Genomic DNA, 23128 nt, shown 5'->3' on the forward strand with positions numbered 1-23128 from the left:
ATTCGGAAAGTCCAGTCCCAGGGTCTCCTTCTCCTTAAGCCATTCACTTTTGTCATAATCTGGAGCTGGAAGAAAGTAAACAACAGTTTGCAAAAGCACAGCTCTGAGGCTTCTGGAACGTTCCCTCACTCTCACTTCAGCTGGGATACTGCGGAGAAAGAACACTGCTGCACAGTACTGGGACTGGTCCCTATACCCACATGATCTACTGACACTCAGCCCCGCACAGGTGCATCCCCTCCCCCCCGCCCCCGCCAGGAGATCCACCCCCTCTCCACCACTCTTTCCCAGCAACGCCTTCTTCATATTCTGACAAACCTCCAGCATCACTATTGCGTCCTTTTGCACCAGAAACATACAGAATATTTCCGACACCACCGCGTTTCGGCCTCTGAAGAGCTTTCACATTATAATTCCAGTACAACAAAAATGCCCTTCATCAGGACAAAGCAAAGCACTGTTCTACAGAAATCCATTCCTTAATGAATTCCTTAGTAATCATTGTTTTGTATCTAAGCCATTACCATAGTGCGACTTATGCACTGAGTGAATAATTTGTTCAATAGGAATTCAACTTAATTAGTAACTGTAGTTTAGGCTATTATTTTATCATCCTATCAAATTCTTGCTTCACCACAACACACCCATTTGCACACCTACAGTTTTGCCCACATGTCTGTATTATGTTGCTAATTATATCAATTTAATCAAAAAAAGGGGGAGGGACATGTCCATATTACTTAAAACACAATATGTTACCCACAACAATCTGAAACCTACTTACATAGCCCATTAACCAATTCAAGGTTATGTTAAGTTTAATGAATGACATGTATTCAATATTTAAAATATCATATTTAATTCATTTGCTAAACAGCACAAGTATCAAAAAACATTTTCGTAAAAAAATGCATTATATCACATAAAAAATATACAATTTAATAAAAGTGGTGATAACACAGCACATATTCAAGTTCAAACAACTACTAGAACATTCTCAACAGTAGCTAATTCAACTATTCTTCTTTCCTACTGTGCGTAACAACGTAGCCCGACTTATATAAGTTTCTGTCCTGGATGTTGCTATTAACTGGACATTCTTCAGGGGCAGAAAATTGTCTTGTGCTTCTTGTAGACTTCTCTCTATGATTCCAGTTTCTAGAATTGGGGGTACATATAATACAAAAACATATTACTACATTGACAAAGTAGGTTATTTTACTTAGCCTAGCTCGTCCTAATCACCATTAGGATGCATCAAGTATATATTTAATCAAATACTGGTGCTTAAAAAGTGTATCCATTTAATGTTGTACAAATTTAAAAGACAATCACAATTTTGTCCTTCACTATTCACAGTGTTAGAGAGAGATATCTAGCACCTATCCCACCAAGTTCTCATCAAATCATGCTTCCCGATGAATGGTATACTCATCGAGTACACACATCTATTCTGAACCCTAACTAAAGTCCTCACACAATCTAATAGAGTCTGGCCTCACCTCCATTCCAAAACTGATTTTTCTCTCTGTTGGGCAAAGTTCCAGGGTTTTTCTCAAACCCAATTTAGATAAACAGTTCTGTTTAAAAAAACAATCAGATAAGACACTCTGTGAGTTCCTGAATGTACAAAAGGTAGACCACACAGTAATAGACAGGAAGGAAGGTTCATACCTTTGAGACCCTCGATTTAGGATATTACAAATTTATGAGGTCTGGAAACATATCCAACACTTCCTGGGCCAAAATTCTATTTTGCTTTGTAGCATTCCATGGGGAAAAAACGTCTTCCCTAGAGTGTAACAAACACAAAGCCTCACTTTAGTAAGACATTTCAACAGAAATGTACTTTTCAATCAAGAATTACCAAGCATAAGTACCCCTGCTTACCTTTACAGTAGCTCAAATCGAATTCCATCAACAGCGTATAGTTATTTTACCGCTAACCTGCTCGAAAAAGCGAGCCTCTCCATTTATATTGCGCACTACATTTGTGCGCACATTGATGACGTCATCACGTCGAAACGTGACGCGATGACGTCATACATTCCGCGGCACGCCATGCCGTCGCCACAACAAACGTGGTTACCAAGGCAATCCACGAAAATGTCAATAAACATGGCTGCACGCCCCTCAATTGGGCACAAACCATATATTTTTTTTAAAAAAAGGGAAGAAGGAAAAAAGAAAGAAAACATCCAAAAATACCTTTTCTATACAAATGCTAAGGCCGCACAGCTGGTTTCTACCTACCCAGAGACTGTCTCAAGTTTAAAGATATCTCTGCTGATAGAATATGCCAGATTTCATAAGAGGCACAGTATAATGACACAAAAGATCCAACACTAGGATTTAATCATACAGTAAACATGGGTTCATAAAGTGTTATCATATGCGGGCCACCCGCACCATACTGGAGAAACATTTAGTTATTTCCACAGAGTAATACAAAATACCCTACCCACATCATATCCTGTCGTGAGCTCTTAGAAGGAAATTCCTATTTGACAGTAGAAGCATCTTGATAGGGAATACCAAAAGTCAATGCATGACACGTCCTGTAATGTGGATTAAATATACAGGAAAATAATCAGTCTATTTAATATTGTGCCACTCAATATTCTCATTAAGTCCTGTTAAATGACTGTTAGTTAGAAAAATCAATTTTTGTTCTAAATTTAATAGTTTTCTATTGATATCTTCCTGTGTCTTTCCTTTTACTTTCTTCAAGATGCACCATTCAAAATCCATGAAAGAATGGCCCTTCTCTTCAAAGTGTTTCACCATGGGGGCTTTTTCAACATGGTTTTTAAGGCAACTCTTGTGTTCTATCATCCGTGTCTTGCATTTTCTGTTGGTCTTTCCTATGTACAGTAAGGCACATGGGCATCTAATCATGTAAATCACATTATCTGTTTGACAGTTAGTATGTTCCTTCATTTGCCATTCTGATTTTAAACCCAAATTCACAGATGTCATTTTACGGGTAAGTGGACACATAATGCAATCACCACAAGGATGATGCCCTATGACCCTAGGTATCCCCCATAAAGTACTTTGTCGCACTTCAGGGGTATAAGTTTTCTGTATATCATTGCGCATCACTAGATTGCGAATATTAGTACTTTTCTTAAAAGCCACTAAAGGAGTGGGAATGGTCATTATCTTCTTCCAATTCCTCTGGATAATGTTTTTAACTTCATAACTCTACCGTCTCTCTACTTTTCTTTTCAAATAACAGGTATCTGAAATTCACAGCTTCTATGAGTTCTAATGAAGTCAATTATTTAGACTTGACCATTTATCACAGAGATAATCGATTATGGGTCAAACCATTTGTAAAAAGTACTGATAAAAATGCATTATTGCATTATGGCAGTCATCATGCCAAACATGTGCGTGACAATTTGCCTTTTGGGCAATTTTTACGCCTTAAACGTAATAGTAGCACAAGGTTGGACTATGAAGATGGGGCTAACATTCTGATTAACAAACTCACTGAGAGAGGGTATCCGGCCAAGATTGTGAAACAATCAGCAAAACGAGCTTTTAATAATCATCGAGAAGCGTTATTTGAAAAGAAAAGTAGAGAGACGGTAGAGAGACCATTGGTATTTGTCAACACCTTTAGTAATATTTCTTATGAAGTTAAAAACATTATCCAGAGGAATTGGAAGAAGATAATGACCATTCCCACTCCTTTAGTGGCTTTTAAGAAAAGTACTAATATTCGCAATCTAGTGATGCGCAATGATATACAGAAAACTTATACCCCTGAAGTGCGACAAAGTACTTTATGGGGGATACCTAGGGTCATAGGGCATCATCCTTGTGGTGATTGCATTATGTGTCCACTTACCCGTAAAATGACATCTGTGAATTTGGGTTTAAAATCAGAATGGCAAATGAAGGAACATACTAACTGTCAAACAGATAATGTGATTTACATGATTAGATGCCCATGTGCCTTACTGTACATAGGAAAGACCAACAGAAAATGCAAGACACGGATGATAGAACACAAGAGTTGCCTTAAAAACCATGTTGAAAAAGCCCCCCTGGTGAAACACTTTGAAGAGAAGGGCCATTCTTTCATGGATTTTGAATGGTGCATCTTGAAGAAAGTAAAAGGAAAGACACAGGAAGATATCAATAGAAAACTATTAAATTTAGAACAAAAATTGATTTTTCTAACTAACAGTCATTTAACAGGACTTAATGAGAATATTGAGTGGCACAATATTAAATAGACTGATTATTTTCCTGTATATTTAATCCACATTACAGGACGTGTCATGCATTGACTTTTGGTATTCCCTATCAAGATGCTTCTACTGTCAAATAGGAATTTCCTTCTAAGAGCTCACGACAGGATATGATGTGGGTAGGGTATTTTGTATTACTCTGTGGAAATAACTAAATGTTTCTCCAGTATGGTGCGGTTGGCCCGCATATGATAACACTTTATGAACCCATGTTTACTGTATGATTAAATCCTAGTGTTGGATCTTTTGTATCATTATACTGTGCCTCTTATGAAATCTGGCATATTCTATCAGCAGAGATATCTTTAAACTTGAGACAGTCTCTGGGTAGGTAGAAACCAGCTGTGCGGCCTTAGCATTTGTATAGAAAAGGTATTTTTGGATGTTTTCTTTCTTTTTTCCTTCTTCCCTTTTTTTAAAAAAAATATATGGTTTGTGCCCAATTGAGGGGCGTGCAGCCATGTTTATTGACATTTTCGTGGATTGCCTTGGTAACCATGTTTGTTGTGGCGACGGCATGGCGTGCCGCGGAATGTATGACGTCATCGCGTCACGTTTCGACGTGATGACGTCATCAATGTGCGCACAAATGTAGTGCGCAATATAAATGGAGAGGCTCGCTTTTTCGAGCAGGTTAGCGGTAAAATAACTATACGCTGTTGATGGAATTCGATTTGAGCTACTGTAAAGGTAAGCAGGGGTACTTATGCTTGGTAATTCTTGATTGAAAAGTACATTTCTGTTGAAATGTCTTACTAAAGTGAGGCTTTGTGTTTGTTACACTCTAGGGAAGACGTTTGTTTCCCATGGAATGCTACAAAGCAAAATAGAATTTTGGCCCAGGAAGTGTTGGATATGTTTCCAGACCTCATAAATTTGTAATATCCTAAATCGAGGGTCTCAAAGGTATGAACCTTCCTTCCTGTCTATTACTGTGTGGTCTACCTTTTGTACATTCAGGAACTCACAGAGTGTCTTATCTGATTGTTTTTTTAAACAGAACTGTTTATCTAAATTGGGTTTGAGAAAAACCCTGGAACTTTGCCCAACAGAGAGAAAAATCTGTTTTGGAATGGAGGTGAGGCCAGACTCTATTAGATTGTGTGAGGACTTTAGTTAGGGTTCAGAATAGATGTGTGTACTCGATGAGTATACCATTCATCGGGAAGCATGATTTGATTAGAACTTGGTGGAATAGGTGCTAGATATCTCTCTCTAACACTGTGAATAGTGAAGGACAAAATTGTGATTGTCTTTTAAATTTGTACAACATTAAATGGATACAATTTTTAAGCACCAGTATTTGATTAAATATATACTTGATGCATCCTAATGGTGATTAGGACGAGCTAGGCTAAGTAAAATAACCTACTTTGTCAATGTAGTAATATGTTTTTGTATTATATGTACCCCCAATTCTAGAAACTGGAATCATAGAGAGAAGTCTACAAGAAGCACAAGACAATTTTCTGCCCCTGAAGAATGTCCAGTTAATAGCAACATCCAGGACAGAAACTTATATAAGTCGGGCTACGTTGTTACGCACAGTAGGAAAGAAGAATAGTTGAAATAGCTACTGTTGAGAATGTTCTAGTAGTTGTTTGAACTTGAATATGTGCTGTGTTATCACCACTTTTATTAAATTGTATATTTTTATGTGATATAATGCATTTTTTTACGAAAATGTTTTTTGATACTTGTGCTGTTTAGCAAATGAATTAAATATGATATTTTAAATATTGAATACATGTCATTCATTAAACTTAACATAACCTTGAATTGGTTAATGGGCTATGTAAGTAGGTTTCAGATTGTTGTGGGTAACATATTGTGTTTTAAGTAATATGGACATGTCCCTTCCCTTTTTTTGATTAAATAGATAGTATATCCCCACTGTGTAGGAGGGATTATCACTGTAGTGTGGGGCAACCCGCGTATGAATTTATGCTAATTATATCAATGCATTTTTATGGAGTTGTAGCAGACAGAAAAGAAAGGGACTGCTTAGACCCGCATCTTCAGTGCTATCCAGGCTTCCATGTGGATGAAGCATGTGCCACAATGCCGGCTTCACTCGTGACACATTGGTGGACATTGCTCAGCACTAATGCTGTGTGCGCCACACTGTCATGTTTTTTTTAGTTTGGACTGCTTCTCCATAAGAGTGGCTCGGTTGAGTGAACAAAATATGAAAATGTGGACAAAATTAAACTTGTGTACAAGTGTGTTGAGGTGAAGCAAGCAGCCAAGCGCCCTAGCCGGAAAGCCAAAGAGCAGCCTTAACTACGTTTACAGACTACGTTCATGCCCTCTTAATTTGGAAAGCAGTTATCATATTTTGCATAAGGTGCCCCATATGATGGCTTTGAAGATAAAGCTTGATGACCATTAAGAAAGCAATAAAGGGATTTATGTAAATCATTTTTCTTTAGTCCTGATGAAGGCCATTGTTAATTATACTTGGTGGGGCAGCAATTAAGAGGCCGAAACGCTGCAGTGTCAACCACTCTTTTTTATGGGTCTATTAAAATAGGGTTCCAGGTTGAGGTGTTGGAATTGAAATAATATTATCCCTCCTATCGCAGTAATTGAATGGGTATTGGCCTTCGCCAAGTTGTCTAAATATCATGTAAATAGACTGCGCGGCTAGGTCTTGACCTTAACGAAAAGTAATGTAAGTCGCCATCTTGGATTTAGCCGCCATTTTAGGTTCTCTTGTAATGTGGAAGTCACCCTGAACATCAAAATGGAGGCTGAATGACATTCTGAGTGAGATTCTGGCCGTAGTGACCTCCGCACACACGAATAATTAATATGCCTGCAGGCCACTTGTCGGGGTCGCGAACTGAGACCTTGTCCTGTCCCTGACCTATGTGTAAATGAACAACTGTATCAGCGGAACTGATCAAAATGCATACATTATAGGATTGACCTGGCAAGGAACCCTAGGCCTGATCCCAAGAATGGTTAACCCGCGAGGGGGTTGGCCAAGGGCTGGATAAAGGATATAAAAGCCCAAATATTCCAATGTACGGTCTCTCTACTAATGCATCGAACCCTCGTTGAAGTTCGTTACGTTACTCTGAGAGCCGAATAGCTATCCGTTTGTCAATTGACTTTGGTAACTGTTGTAGCTTTTAAATGAAGCACTTGTATGTCCTTTGTAACCTGTGTTGGTGTGTTTCTTTGGGCTTCCCGGCCTCATATTATTTTCATGTTTTCACAGAGGGTCTGGCAACATATCTACAAGCAGTCTATTTTATGACAGACTTTTTACTTAATCCCCTCAGCGAGTTTAGAACATTTAGACTAGGGTGTTATTCTGAGTCACAAACCACACACGTTGTTTTTTGATGCAACTATAATGGGGGGAGCAGGGGGTTTGCACTCACATTTGTACTGAATACACAAATAAATAAACTATGAAAATCTGTCCACCGCTCTTATAACCCCACTCCTCACAGACGTCAGAACACCATTACATCACATAAAAACATCCCCCTGAATCCCCTCAAAAAGATAGCTTTTCTTCTGTTTACAGAGTGTGGCCTTTTCAAAGGAAGACATTTCCCGAAGTTCCTCAGCACAGACCAAAGCAGAGGGAAATGGGTCTCCTTCCTGGCCCCCCAGTATCGCTTTCTTTGCAGTTCCACCAGCCCTGAGGATAAGAACGAGAATCCAGATGAATAGGGCCCCAAAAATTATCAGCAGGGCAAAATCAAAATCCATATTCAGTCCAAGTATCTTATTCATGGTATCAGTGATGTCATTCCAAAAGCCTTGCACCTTGTTACACTCCCAGATCATGTGATCACAAGGGCCCACTTACACAGGCCTCTGAGTCAATCACGCCCCTCTTTAGGAGTCTCTCTGGAGTCCAGAATACTCCATTCAGGATCGCAATCTGTCTCAGCCTCTCCCAGAGGTTAAGGGAAGTTAATGGTACATTCCTACATAGTTCATGCCACGTACTCTCTGTTAGCGTCGGACCCAAGGTCATCTGACCAAGTGCTGCGCAAATTAGAATTACCTTGCTTGTTAAAGCAATATTTCCAGAGTTGGGTGGGGTCGGCATTACTGGGTGAGGTAATGCCTTCCCTTGCAAGGGTAATATTGCTATTAGTACCCTGGCGCGCTGTACCATGGTACTAATAGTTTCACAAACTAACTCAACTATAAAAAAAGATGACAACCATGGACATGTAGTGTTCCCGGCGCCCGCAAGGGACCAAGCAGCACCAGGTAAGTGGGTTTGAGGTGGGGGGAGACGAGATGTGGAAAAGTGGGGTGGGGTGGAGGGAAGGGAGCGCAGGGGAGAACTCACTTACCTGGTATCCCAGGGTTGGGGGGCAGCCTCCAGCTCAGAGGAGGTTTGGAGTGGGGGCTTTACTGTGTGGTAAAGCCTCCGTCTTGAGCCACACTCATTGGCTGTGAGGTCGAAGCCACACCTCCGCTTGGTACTAATATTAGGTATCATTAAGCAAGAGTTTCTATAGTTTAGAAGCAGGGTGACCCTCCTGTCTGAAATCCTATCAGCTGTCCGATAATTTCCTCCCCTGTGTGGGTTTTACATTGCGTTTTGCTGCCCTTAGCTCGCGATATTCTCCATCGGAGCAGTCGTTAAGGTTCCTTATAGATGAAAGTCTATCCACTTGTTGTTTTCATGCCGGCCCCCCAAGCAGCTTCTCCAACTCCTAAACCATTCAGGCCATAAAAGTATCTTCCTCCCAAGCCTCACCGTAGGGTTCACCCATTCTTTGTCATCAAGAGGCCCTGGGTTCAAAGGGCCAATTCAGGCTCGATTCCGCTCTAGACCAATCATCGGTGACTCCTCCAAAGAATGAACCAGATGAAATGACGTAATAGCAAGATGATGAAGTGCGAAGTCAGGGACCCGTAGACCATTGGGAGCTGGAACGGCATAGTTTCATACGTGGCTGTTGCGATCCCATATACATTCTTGTATCAGTCTCGCTATATCGTTGAATTCACCTTTGGCAGGAGGTAGTGGGATCGTGCTTAGATAGCAGTTGATATGTGGGGTTACCGTCATTTTGACCACATTGAGCCTCATTACGAGGTCGGCGGTAACCCGCTGGTGCGACCAGTGGGTTGCCGCCGACCTCGTACCACCATTTCTGGCACCTGGCTTCCTAGTACCGCCGGGACCTTACAAGTCCTGGCGGACCGGGAAGCAGGGTGCCGGAAAATGTTAGTCCCCATTCCTGTGGAGTCCAATAGGACTCCATTGGAATGGGTTCACAGAAGCACCGGCACTGTTACTAACAGTGCCAATTCCGTGATGAGACTGCCTACCGGGGTCGCTGCGCCCAGCAGGGTCAGACCTGTCGGGCTCAGCAGACCCGGCGGGCAGACTCGGAGTGTGGTGGTCCGGAAACAAGGGTGCCGGTAAGCTTATCGGCACCCTTGTATCCGACCGCCACACTCATAATGTGGCCCATTGACTTTGCCCCAGAGCCACAATTTAATCTCCCTCCACCTTTCAAAATCCATCCTCAAGTTCGATACAAACCATTTCATATTCTCTTTCATCATATTTTTCGCGCCAAGAAACACTTGTGTACAGGCGCGTTATAAATGCCACGTCATATCGTATCATACGAGGCATCTGCTTTGTGAACCAAATTCCCAGGTATTTCATCTTCTCAAGACACCATCGGATTCGTTAGTGACAAATCTGACCTGGAGGTGGGCCAAGCTTCTGATTTTAGCCAGTTGATTATGTAACCAGAGATCGACTTGAATATTTCAAACTGTTTCATCAAGGCCGTAAGGGAGCTCGCCACGTCATCTGCGTTTGTACTACTCCGCTTTACGATACCCCATCTATTCTGTCGTCTTCACTAATTGAGTTGGCTAGAGGCTCCATTGCAAGAATAAATACTGGCGGAGAAAGAGGGCAGCCCTGCCCAGTGCCTCTCTACAGTTCCACTACGTCACATAAAAGACCATCTGTCGAAATGGAGGCCGTCAGTTTGGAATATAAAAATTAAATCTAGTCAATCAACTTAGATCCAAAACTGAATCTCTCGAGAGTGTTAAAACTCCCATTCAATACAGTCAAATGCTTTCTCTGCATCCAGTGAGAGCACAGCCACTTCAGATGCCAATTTCTGGCTCTCAAATAACATCAGAGGCAACCGGTGCATGTTAATAGAAGCATGTCTTCCTTTCACAAAACCCGCCTGGTGTGTCTCCACAAGTTTCGGGAGTACATTCCCCAATCTCACTGCTATGGCCTTTGCAAGTATCTTATTGTCGGTGTTAATTACGCAGATTGTCCTTCAGCGACTCAAAGCAGTGGACGCTTTACCTTTCCTCAATAAGGGCGATATTGAGGCACGGCTGGTACTACTCGGGAGAATCCCGTTCTCCCTCTCAATAAGAGCGATATTGAGGCACGGCTGGTACTACTCGGGAGAATCCCGTTCTCCCTCTCAATAAGAGCGATATTGAGGCACGGCTGGTACTACTCGGGAGAATCCCGTTCTCCCTCTCAATAAGAGCGATATTGAGGCACGGCTGGTACTACTCGGGAGAATCCCGTTCTCCCTCTCAATAAGAGCGATATTGAGGCACGGCTGGTACTACTCGGGAGAATCCCGTTCTCCCTCTCAATAAGGGCGATATTGAGGCACGGCTGGTACTACTCGGGAGAATCCCGTGCTCCCTCTCAAAAAGGGCGATATTGAGGCACGGCTGGTACTACTCGGGAGAATCGCGTGCTCCCTCTCAATAAGAGCGATATTGAGGCACGGCTGGTACTACTCGGGAGAATCCCGTTCTCCCTCTCAATAAGAGCGATATTGAGGCACGGCTGGTACTACTCGGGAGAATCCCGTTCTCCCTCTCAATAAGAGCGATATTGAGGCACGGCTGGTACTACTCGGGAGAATCGCGTTCTCCCTCTCAATAAGAGCGATATTGAGGCACGGCTGGTACTACTCGGGAGAATCCCGTTCTCCCTCTCAATAAGAGCGATATTGAGGCACGGCTGGTACTACTCGGGAGAATCGCGTGCTCCCTCTCAATAAGGGCGATATTGCGGCACGGCTGGTACTACTCGGGAGAATCCCGTTCTCCCTCTCAATAAGAGCGATATTGAGGCACGGCTGGTACTACTCGGGAGAATCGCGTGCTCCCTCTCAATAAGGGCGATATTGAGGCACGGCTGGTACTACTCGGGAGAATCCCGTTCTCCCTCTCAATAAGAGCGATATTGAGGCACGGCTGGTACTACTCGGGAGAATCCCGTTCTCCCTCTCAATAAGAGCGATATTGAGGCACGGCTGGTACTACTCGGGAGAATCCCGTTCTCCCTCTCAATAAGAGCGATATTGAGGCACGGCTGGTACTACTCGGGAGAATCCCGTTCTCCCTCTCAATAAGAGCGATATTGAGGCACGGCTGGTACTACTCGGGAGAATCCCGTTCTCCCTCTCAATAAGGGCGATATTGAGGCACGGCTGGTACTACTCGGGAGAATCCCGTGCTCCCTCTCAAAAAGGGCGATATTGAGGCACGGCTGGTACTACTCGGGAGAATCGCGTGCTCCCTCTCAATAAGAGCGATATTGAGGCACGGCTGGTACTACTCGGGAGAATCCCGTTCTCCCTCTCAATAAGAGCGATATTGAGGCACGGCTGGTACTACTCGGGAGAATCCCGTTCTCCCTCTCAATAAGAGCGATATTGAGGCACGGCTGGTACTACTCGGGAGAATCGCGTGCTCCCTCTCAATAAGGGCGATATTGAGGCACGGCTGGTACTACTCGGGAGAATCCCGTTCTCCCTCTCAATAAGAGCGATATTGAGGCACGGCTGGTACTACTCGGGAGAATCCCGTTCTCCCTCTCAATAAGAGCGATATTGAGGCACGGCTGGTACTACTCGGGAGAATCGCGTGCTCCCTCTCAATAAGGGCGATATTGCGGCACGGCTGGTACTACTCGGGAGAATCCCGTTCTCCCTCTCAATAAGAGCGATATTGAGGCACGGCTGGTACTACTCGGGAGAATCGCGTGCTCCCTCTCAATAAGGGCGATATTGAGGCACGGCTGGTACTACTCGGGAGAATCCCGTTCTCCCTCTCAATAAGAGCGATATTGAGGCACGGCTGGTACTACTCGGGAGAATCCCGTTCTCCCTCTCAATAAGAGCGATATTGAGGCACGGCTGGTACTACTCGGGAGAATCGCGTGCTCCCTCTCAATAGGGGCGATATTGCGGCACGGCTGGTACTACTCGGGAGAATCCCGTTCTCCCTCTCAATAGGGGCGATATTGAGGCACGGCTGGTACTACTCGGGAGAATCCCGTTCTCCCTCTCAATAAGAGCGATATTGAGGCACGGCTGGTACTACTCGGGAGAATCGCGTGCTCCCTCTCAATAAGGGCGATATTGAGGCACGGCTGGTACTACTCGGGAGAATCCCGTTCTCCCTCTCAATAAGAGCGATATTGAGGCACGGCTGGTACTACTCGGGAGAATCCCGTTCTCACGGCTGGTACTACTCGGGTACTACTCGGGAGAATCGCGTGCTCCCTCTCAATAAGGGCGATATTGAGGCACGACTGGTACTACTCGGGAGAATCCCGTTCTCCCTCTCAATAAGAGCGATATTGAGGCACGGCTGGTACTACTCGGGAGAATCCCGTTCTCCCTCTCAATAAGAGCGATATTGAGGCACGGCTGGTACTACTCGGGAGAATCGCGTGCTCCCTCTCAATAAGGGCGATATTGAGGCACGGCTGGTACTACTCGGGAGAATCGCGTGCTCCCTCTCAATAAGGGCGATATTGAGGCACGGCTGATACTACTCGGGAGAATCCCGTTCTCCCTCTCAATAAGAGCGATATTGAGGCACGGCTGGTACTACTCGGGAGAATCCCGTTCTCCCTCTCAATAAGAGCGATATTGAGGCACGGCTGGTACTACTCGGGAGAATCCCGTGCTCCCTCTCAATAAGGGCGATATTGAGGCACGGCTGGTACTACTCGGGAGAATCCCGTTCTCCCTCTCAATAAGAGCGATATTGAGGCACGGCTGGTACTACTCGGGAGAATCCCGTTCTCCCTCTCAATAAGAGCGATATTGAGGCACGGCTGGTACTACTCGGGAGAATCCCGTTCTCCCTCTCAATAAGAGCGATATTGAGGCACGGCTGGTACTACTCGGGAGAATCCCGTTCTCCCTCTCAATAAGAGCGATATTGAGGCACGGCTGGTACTACTCGGGAGAATCCCGTGCTCCCTCTCAAAAAGGGCGATATTGAGGCACGGCTGGTACTATTCGGGAGAATCCCGTGCTCCCTCTCAAAAAGGGCGATATTGAGGCACGGCTGGTACTACTCGGGAGAATCCCTTTCTCCCTCTCAATAAGAGCGATATTGAGGCACGGCTGGTACTACTCGGGAGAATCCCGTTCTCCCTCTCAATAAGAGCGATATTGAGGCACGGCTGAATCCCGTGCTCCCTCTCAAAAAGGGCGATATTGAGGCACGGCTGGTACTATTCGGGAGAATCCCGTGCTCCCTCTCAAAAAGGGCGATATTGAGGCACGGCTGGTACTACTCGGGAGAATCCCTTTCTCCCTCTCAATAGGGGCGATATTGAGGCACGGCTGGTACTACTCGGGAGAATCAGGTTCTCCCTGTCAATAAGAGCGATATTGAGGCACGGCTGGTACTACTCGGGAGAAACATCTCAAGCATCAGTTTGGACGCAGCATCCGGCTGTATCCTGTAGAATTCCGCAGGCAGCCCATCTACATTTCCTACCGTTCAAACGCAAGACTGTTTTTTTCATTTCATCCACGATAAGGTCTACTTCTTAATTGTTTTTCTCTCTCTCCATTATTTTCGGTTTGGAACAAGCGTTAAGGTAAGCAACCATATCCGTACCATCATTCCCCTCGGTAGAGTACAGTCTGGCATGATAGTTCCAGAATTCCTTATTGAGTACACCAGGATCGTACATCGAATGGTCAGAGTCTGCGTCAATAGCTTAGACTGAAACCTCAGTCGGTCACACCTTTCACCTCCCTCCTAGTAGGTGCATTTCATCCTAAAGAAAAACTTTTCTGCATTTTCAGTCAACAACTCGTTAAATGCATTTCTTTTTCTGCTCCAACTATTTTTCCTACCCTTGTTAAGGCTTTCCAAATACTGTTTTTCCAAATTATGAAACTCCAGTTCTAGAATCTGTATTTCTGCATCTCGAGAGTTGAGCCTCTTGCTAGACAGGCCTATCAATAGATCTTGCATACTACATTTTAAAGCTTGCCAGGTGGATTCTACACTCGCCGTTTTAGTTGGTCTCGAGGAAAAAACCCAGCCTCCAACACCATCCTGTCCACCATCCCTGTACCCTCCAACAGAGACGTGTTCATGTTCCAGGAGTTCAATTTCTGAATTTGAAACAAGAGATGTTTCACTCAAAGCGGGGCCATGATCTGAAACACGAATGTTACCTAATAGCTCCATCGAGAGAATCATGAGTGCAAAGGCTGCTGTCAGAAGCAAGTCTCTGGGCCTCATTATGAGTGCGGTGGTCCAGAAGCTTACCGGCACCCTTCTTCCCGGACCGCCACACTACAGTCTGCCTGCCGGGGCTTCCGTACCCCCATCCCCATGAGCCATATGGGACTCCACAGGAATGGCGACTTACTGACTCCCCCGCCTGACTTCCCGCTCCACCGGGACTTGTAATGTGCCGGTGGCAACAGGAAGTCAGGCGGCAGATTTGTGCTATCGAGGTCAGGAGCAATCCGCTGGTAGCAGCCGCTGGTTATCGCTGACCTCGTAATGAGGCCCTATGCGTTGATATACACCATGACATCCTGAATGAAAGCTACAATTTTTATCAGTCTAGTGGGACAGTCTACAAACATCCATTAACTGGATTTTGTCAAATAAAGAGACCAGAGCTCCCTGATTCCCTCCACCCACACTGGGCATTTGTGTACTGCGCTTGTCCAAGATCGGGCCTAATGTTTCATTAAAATCCCAAAGCTGTCCGATATTCTGCAAAAACAGAGCCGCTGTCCTATGAAAAGACCCATCACCTCCCTCAGGGGCGTAGACATTCACTATTCTAATCCTGGACCTTCAAATGAACCGAAACAATCTGTCCCTCTTGATCCTTATTAAAGGAAGGCACTTTCTTCCTAACCTGAGTACAGACTCCCATGGAATATGCGGAGAAGGATGAGCTATACACCTTGCCGACCCCCCCTCTGCAATTTGTCATTATCAGAATCAATTAGGTGAGTTTCTTGCAGAAGAGCCAAACCCGACCCAATTTATTCAAGGTGACCTTGTAAGCTTTTCCTTTAAGTTTGACAATTGATGCCATTACACTTCCAGAAGACTACCTTCAAACTCTGTTTAGGAACTTCCTTCATAATCATGACATTGATAACACGGTCTGTAACAATACTCAAGTGGTCAAGCAAGAAACAAATAAGAATAACCCAAAGAGAAACCTAAGAAGAAAGAAACACCTTCTTGGCAGTGTTAGTTCTGACTAGGACCCTCGAAGCCTTAATGTTGGTTATTGCTAAAATTGACAACCTCTCCTAGCCTATTCACAGTGAAGCAGCTACTTCCCATTCCAGAAATGGACCTCCAACCTGGGGAAGCAGAAAGGTCCTATCATCTAATGGGAACTAGCTTATTCACAATTAAGCAGCTATTTCCCATTCCAGAAATTGACCTCCAGCCTCGAGAAGCAGAAAGGTCCTCTCATGTAATGTGAACTAGCTTATTCACAATGAAGCAGCTACTTCCCATTCGAGAAATGGACCTCCAACCTGGGGATGCAGAAAGGTCCTCTTGTCTAATGAGAACTAGCCTATTCACTATCAAGCCGCTATTTCCCTTTAGAGAAACAGACCCCCAACCCAAGGAGTTGCAGAGGTCCTCTTGTCTAGGGGGAACTAGCCTATTCACAATGAAGCAGCTATTTCCCAGTAGGGAAACAGACCTCCAACCTGGGGAAGCAAAAAAGTCCTCTTGTCTAATGGGAACTAGCCTATTCACAATTTAGTAGCTATTTCCTATTAAAGGAACAGACCTCCAACCTGGGGAAACAGAAAGGTCCTCTTGTCTGATGAAAACTAGCCTATTCACAATGAAGCAGCTATTTCCCATTAGAGAAACACACCTCCAACCTGGGGAAGCAGAAAGGTCCTCTTGTCTAATGGGAACTAGCTAACTACAGACAGATATCCAACTTGTCCAGCGAAGATCCCCGAGAACCATGTGTACAAGATCCTACTTAAATACATTGAAATTAACGGAATACTCGACTGGTCACAAGTTGGCTTCAGACCGATGAGAGGAACAGAATCAGTGCTCCTATCGATATGGGATGACCTGAAAATAAATGCAGACAACAGCCCCCAGTCGGTCATTATACTATTCGATACATCTGCGGCTTTCGACACAATCAGCCATGAAACACTAATAAAAAGACTGATGAAATGTGGCATACAGGAATCCGCACTAACTTGGCTTATCTCATTCCTCACAAACTGAACCGAAAGAGCCAATTTACCACTGTTCATCTGATACACCAGCAACATCTCCTGCGGAGTTCCACAGGAATCCATCCTCTCTGCCCTGCTTTTCAATATCGACATATGCCCCCTGATGAAAATCATTCAAACCCACAGACTTATCTCCTACAACTACACAGACGACAGACAACTCCTAGTGAAGACGACTACGATCGAAGAACAAAACAACTGCCTCAACAACTGCCTCACAGACATCTACAACTGGATGACAACAGACAGCCTCAAACTGAACCGGCAAAAATTGAAATAATGCTCTCACCCACAGAAATCAACACAGCTAACCCTCAACTGGACTGGCTGGCCAGCATGGGAACACAACCAGAGACTTCTGACATAGTAAATAACCTAGGAATACTCATGGACAACAAACTATCCCTGAAACGGCAAGTCAAAGAGATCACCAAAAAATGCTTCTATCTTCTAAGACTACTCAGGGGACTACTGTCAGACTTCGGGTCGATGGCACCTCTAGTATTCGTCTCTTCCTCCCCCTCCTCCTCACCTGTGTGGTCGCTGCAGTATGGACTGATGGATCTCCGGGTCCAGTAGTCTTTTCCTCTCTTTGTAGGTCGGCCGCGTCTCCCACGAGACGAAGCCACAGCGGAGGCCAGGTAAAGGCACCCTGCTGGGACTCCAGTCCCGGGATGGACAACTAGGGGAAGGAAAGGGTTGCAACGCGAAGCGCTGAAAGAAGGCGGGGCCTAAATAGGAAGCATGAGCCAAGGGAAAAGACTAGACTGCGCTATGCGCTCGGCTATGGTAAACCCGGGTCCTTGGCCAGAGACGCCAGGAAGGAACGCGGCGCGTGACAGTATGCCCCCCCCATACTGAGAACCCCCGGGCTTCCCTGGATGCCCCCTATGTTTGGTATGATCAAGCAAGTTATTGGAGAAGACCAAGATATCATCGAGATAAACAACCACTGAAATAAACAAGAGGTCGGAGAACATGCGGTCCATAAATCTTTGGAAGACAGCCGGTGCATTTACAAGCCCAAATGGCATTACATGGTATTCAAAGAGGCCAAAAGGTGTCCTGAATGCAGTCTTCCATTCGTCCCCCTTTTTAATGCGGAGAAGGTGGTAGGCGTTCCGTAGGTCTAATTTGGAGAATATTGTAGCACCATGGACGGCAGCTAGTATATCTGGGATCAGAGGCATGGGGTAGCGGTCCTTCTTAGTTACTTTATTAAGACCTCTGTAGTCGATACACGGTCGCAGATCAGTGGAACCCCTCTTGGGAATAAAAAACAGTGGGGCTCCAGCAGGTGATTTAGACGGCCGGATGAGACCGTTACAAAGATTGTCATCCAAATATTTCCTCAAGACATCCTTCTCCTTCACCGATAGCGCAAACATCTTACCAAAAGGTACCAAAGCATTAGGTGTCAGGTCTATGGGACAATCTTCAGGTCTATGGGGGGGTAACTCCAAAGGAGAAGAGTCAGCAAAGACTGCATCAAAATCCTCCAGGATCTGCGAAATTGTATGGACTCCAACTGTAGCAGCAGGCTTACTAGAATACGTCCTCACTGTTTGGTAATTGACGCCCTGCAAGCACTGTCTTTGGCAGGAGGTAGAGGAGAAATCTAGACGGTTGGAGGCCCAGTCAATGTAGGGATTATGCTGGCGAAGCCAAGGAATACCCAAAATGAGAGGGAAATTAGCTGCTCGAATGATGTCATATGTTATACTCTCAGAGTGTTGGTGGATGGTGAGCAATAATGGTTCTGTGGATTGGGTAATAAGGCCAGAGCTCAGCGGTTTGCCGTCCACACCCTCCACCTTCTGTCCCTCCAGTCGGTCTATGCGCTTAGCTCCCACTTGATTGACCCATAGAGTGTCAGCAAAGTTTCCGGCGGCTCCACAGTCCAGGAGAGCCAAAGCCTCAATCTGGTTCTCCCCGATGGTAATTTGTACAGTGATGACCATGAGGCGAGAATCTTGGGAGGAGTCAGATGATCCGATTGACATGGTAACATAGGGACTATACAGTACCCCTCGACATCCCATCCCTTCTAGGATCGAGGGTGTTCGTTTTCCGACTGTTTGGAAGATAATTCAGGACAATTCCTTACAGAGTGTCGGTCTGATCCACAATAAGCACATAGGCCTTGCTCCCTCCTTCTCTTCCTTTCTTCGGGAGTAAGAAAGCGGCGTGTAGCACCTATCTGCATTGGTTCTTCAGTTTGTTTGGATGAAGTAGGAGGAGGAGGGGGTCCCCCAGGGAAGAAAGATCGGCTTCGTCGTTTCTCTTGTCTTCTTTCAATCATACGAAATTCAATCTGAAGGGCAGCTGTCATTAAAGCAGCTAGTGATTCGGGGCGAGGAGAGCGGGCCAATTCGTCTTTTAGATCTTCTCTAAGACCTCGTCGAAACAAAATTATCTGAGACTGTTCCGACCAGCCAGTCTCCAAGGCCAGCCTTTTAAGCGTTGAAATATATGACAGCACGTCAGAGGATCCTTGTCGAACATCCAGCAGGTCTTCCCCTGCTGACATGGCGACTTCAGGTCTTTCAAAAGTACTCTTGAGAAGTCCCAAAAAGGCCCCATAGTCCTGTAGCACAGGATCAGAACTGGTTACCAGAGGAGTAGCCCAGGCTAGGGCATTACCTGACATATTAGAAATCATAAAGCCGATCTTGGCCTGGTCGGAGGTATAGGAGCGGGGCCTGAAAGTAAAATATACTGTGCAGGCATCTAGAAACTCTCTCAACCTTTTCGGTGAGCCCTCGAACTTGCCCGAAGAGAGAGCCATGGGAGGCAGATCTATGGAAGGTGGCTCCCGGGAGGCTATCAGCTGTTTCATAGGGGTGTTCTCGGCTTTCATATTTTGCATCTCCAATGAGAGATTCTGGACCGCTTCCACCAGTTCCTGTACCTGCTCAGGGGTGGCTATTGTAGATTGTGGGCGTTGCAAACTGTCAGACTTCGGGTCGATGGCACCTCTAGTATTCGTCTCTTCCTCCCCCTCCTCCTCACCTGTGTGGTTGCTGCAGTCTGGACTGATGGATCTCCGGGTCCAGTAGTCTTTTCCTCTCTTTGTAGGTCGGCTGCGTCTCCCACGAGACGAAGGCACAGCGGAGGCCAGGTAAAGGCACCCCGCTGGGACTCAAGTCCCGAGAGGGACAACTAGGGGAAAAAGCCGCAAGCGGCAGAAAAAAACCCTGCTGCAGGCACCGGAGTCCTGATGGAAGTTGAGCTCCGTGGGAAGTTGCTCGAGAGGAAATACCGGCTACAGGATGCGAAGCCGACCGGGAGAGGAGAGAGGTAAGCAATGCTGGGCAAGGCGCCGAGGGGAACGGCAGGGGGAAGGGAAGCAGAGTACAAAGAGTGAAAACCAGAAAACAGGAGGCAGAGCAGAACTAGAGAGAAGGAGAGCGTACACAACCGCGGCAGCGAAGAGAACAGCTGACGGAAAGGGTTGCAACGCGAAGCGCTGAAAGGAGGCGGGGCCTAAATAGGAAGCATGAGCCAAGGGAAAAGACTAGACTGCGCTATGCGCTCGGCTATGGTAAACCCAGGTCCTTGGCCAGAGATGCCAGGAAGGAACGCGGCGCGTGACAACTACTCCCATACCTCCCATACCTCTCTCCTTTACCTCACAGACGCCACACAATCATATCCCTGAAACTGACAAGAATTGACTACGCAAACAGCCTCTACCTAGGAATGCCAGAAAGACTCACCAAGAAACTGCAAAGGGTACAAAACACTGCAGCCGATTTCTACTAAGATTAAACAGAAGACACCACATCACCCCAGCACAGGAAAGCCTACACTGGCTACCAGTAAGAAAACACATTAAATTCAAAGCACTCTGCATCACCCACAAAGCCTTGCACAGACAAGGAACTGAATTCCTCCAAGCCAAGGTTAGCCGCTACTAGCCAAGAAGGAACCTAAAATCAAGCGACGACCTACAACTAGAGGCAAAACAATACGAAAAAAGGACATTCAAAGGAACAGCGTTCTTAGGTCTAATTGCCAGCCTTTGGCACTGTGAAGGCATCATGAAGCAAGACAAAGACAACAGAATTAAAGTTCAAAATAAAATACTTTATTAAATCAAATGTCAGGATGGTTGAAGGCCTAACTTGCCCTATTCTAAGGTGGGATTTCCCAACCTGAACAAAACTAAGGAAAGTCTGAGTCAAAGATTACAACTAAAAAGTCTGTCTGTGTCCAAAACCTATCCTTGCCCTCACAGCTAAAGTTAAACGATGTGTAGGGATGTCAATAATAAAAGAAATAGTGTTTAACTGAAAGTTCTGATCTTCTTCCAGCTTGAAGCACTCTTTCATCTCCCCTTGCCCAAGTGTAAGAAAGTTCCACAAAAGTCTCAAAATTACCTTTCTCAGGTCCAACGCATGTGCAGCAATACAGCTAAAAATAATCCTTGGGGTTCCCTTCCCCAAGTTCCAAGCACCATAGTTCAAAAACCAAAAGGTCTTGAGGCTCCGTGCTCAAGACCACACGTGTAGTTCCCCAAGTCTCAGGATGCCCTTGCCCAAGACTTGGGAGGTCATTACGACCTTGGCGGTAAGGGGTTAACGGCGCCGGTAAAGGTGCCGGAGCCACCAACCCCTTATCGCCCCATTACGGGTCTGCTTGCGGGAACAAACTAAGGATGCCTGGTTTTACCAGGCGCCCTTAGCGGGTCCCGCAAGCAGACCAGGATGCTAACAAAGGGACCCTTATTACGGGCCCGTTGGTAGAACCCTTCCCATTCCCATTGAGCCCTATAGGCGCTCGAATGTGAATGGGGATGGGTTCCTTGAATGAGGAATTACCGGGCCCTGCAAGGTCGGAATGGCCCGGTAATTCCTCATTCAAGGAACCCGGACCCGGTACCCGGTAAGGGGGTAGCCATGCCGCTAATAGCAGCATGGTTACCTCCTACCTCGTAATGACCCCCTTCGACTTCACCACCACAATGTGCTTGGTTTTCAGTATTCCGGGATTACTGGTCCGGGCGCAGTTGTCAGACTGCACGGTCCACCCATCATAGGTTGCGCAACCAGGATCCCTGGGCTCTTCAGCACACACAGGTTCTTTGGCACTGGCTCCTGTGCACCAAGTCACCTTCACTTAGTTCCTCTTTATCTACCTCTTGGCTTTCATGTGCTGATGTGCACTCCTCTGGCTTCTCCCCGTCAGCCTTGTGGCTCTGCCATCACGTGCCACACACCTCTTGCCAGTCTTTGGCCTTGCCACACTGCATTCACTCTTAAATGTTCACTTTGGGGGGTTTTGTTCTTTCCCTACCTTTGTATGGCGCTCTGTCACACATTTGCCCTTTTCTGTAGTTCGATTTCACATGGGCACTTGGGTGATACTCTGTTACTTTCTTTGCCCATAAGATTTTATTCCATTCAGTGTTTAATGTGCTTGACTTCAGGGTTCCAGTCAATTTGCTGTGCAATATCCATTCAGTGCGGTATTCAATGTGCATTTGTTTTGCTTAATTCCAAGTTTCCATTCAGTTTGATATTCAATATGCATTTGTTTTACTTGGTTTTCAAGGACTGTTACTTATTCGTGGTCCGCTAGGAGCACGCTGGTATTCGAGTGCTCTCTCCGACACTCACTGGCTTCCTGCTTCTCCTTCTGGTGGCTCCCACTGCTTCCTTTCAGCTTCTGAAGCCGGGAAGTCCACTGATGCAAGCTCTTCTTGCTTGCTGTGGGTTTTCCCTCTGCATGCGGCAATATAAATGTGTCCTTGTGGACGCGGACGGCATCCTTTCTTCTTTAGGCTTTCTCGCCACTCCTGCTACCTGCTCACTGTTACTGAGGCTCCCAGGCCTGCGGCAAGGAAACGGCCCACTTGCTTCGGGTCCCGCAAGTCCTCTAAGATATCTGCAGGCGTCCTGGCTCCTTCTCCAATCCCACCACAGCTGCCTCCTTTACACAAGGGTACACTGCTGGTCTCTCCCACACAGGCCTCCCTGGTTCTCTTTGCTCTGCTCCATTGGCCTCTCTTTATACACCTGCAGCCCCTGACAGGCTGCAGGTGTGGATCTGTAATGAGACTTGACTGACCATAATTAAAGGGACATGCCTGACCCTCACAGCACTTTACACGCATCTTCTTTGTCCCAGGACTAGAGTGGTGAAATGGTATAGTGTTCACTACTCTTAGTCGCTTCTTCTTCGTCCCAGTACTGTCAAGTGTCACATGTGGGGAAATGAGGGGAACAGCTTTATAGTAACCCATAAAGGTTGGGGGAGGCTTAGGTTGGTCCTTAACAGGAAAAGGGGATA

At 45.8% G+C, this 23128-nt stretch overlaps 1 long non-coding RNA gene across 1 annotated transcript in view; it reads right to left on the reverse strand.

The window, feature by feature from the left end:
• The window catches only part of LOC138520724 (uncharacterized), a 159660-nt gene continuing 136532 nt past the window's right edge, over positions 1 to 23128 (reverse strand). The window contains exon 3 of the long non-coding RNA XR_011282873.1: positions 1 to 65. This is a non-coding gene — a long non-coding RNA (uncharacterized lncRNA). The remainder of the gene's footprint in view (positions 66 to 23128) is intronic.

The sequence above is a fragment of the Ambystoma mexicanum genome, chromosome 13 (genome assembly GCF_040938575.1).
Source record: "Ambystoma mexicanum isolate Mex_15411 chromosome 13, UKY_AmexF1_1, whole genome shotgun sequence".
NCBI classification, from domain to species: Eukaryota; Metazoa; Chordata; class Amphibia; order Caudata; family Ambystomatidae; genus Ambystoma; species Ambystoma mexicanum.